Here is a 693-nt window from a genome sequence, read left to right on the forward strand (position 1 = left end):
TGAGATCGGGGAGCTCTAGTTATGTGAATGCAATGATTGTGTGTGTGTAATTAAAATGAACTTCGAACTTGAAGCACAGTATCTTTACACGCCCTGGGAGCAGTAATGGATTTAGCTCTTTGTATGTTTTATGCTTGTGACGCGCCCTCATTGTATTAACCGTTGCCTAATTATAATGTCTGCACAGTAGGTCTGGCGTTGACGCTTGGGATTTTGTTGAAATATATAAAACTTCACGGAGGATTGTCACCTATGGCTTCTTGTTATATTTCAGTCCATACCATGGTATGGATGAAATATATTGTGTTCTCTGATGTTTCTTCTTCTCCTCCTCCTGCCACACAGTCAAAGGGATTCAACTCAGCCATCATTCAGCCAAATGACTTGAAATTTGGCATGGAGGTAGAGTGGGCCAATACCCCCAGGCGTTTTTTTCATTTTTTTATACATGCCTTTGAAAAATTTTTATGAAGGGTTTTTGGGGCATTTTTCGCCAAAAAATGGATTTTTGGATCCTGAGCCCTGGTTTTACAACCAAATGATCTGAAATTCGGTATAAGGGCACCTTGAACATGTGTCTACAGAACAACAGTCACATATTTGGCATACACCACTTCCAAATGACTCATTTGGGGGACTTTAAATTTAATGGCTATTTTCAGCAAAAAAAAGGCCAAAAGTGCTGTACCCGTT

Source organism: Branchiostoma belcheri, unplaced genomic scaffold (genome assembly GCF_001625305.1).
Source record: "Branchiostoma belcheri isolate BF01 breed outbred unplaced genomic scaffold, Haploidv18h27 scaffold13, whole genome shotgun sequence".
Taxonomy (NCBI): domain Eukaryota; kingdom Metazoa; phylum Chordata; class Leptocardii; order Amphioxiformes; family Branchiostomatidae; genus Branchiostoma; species Branchiostoma belcheri.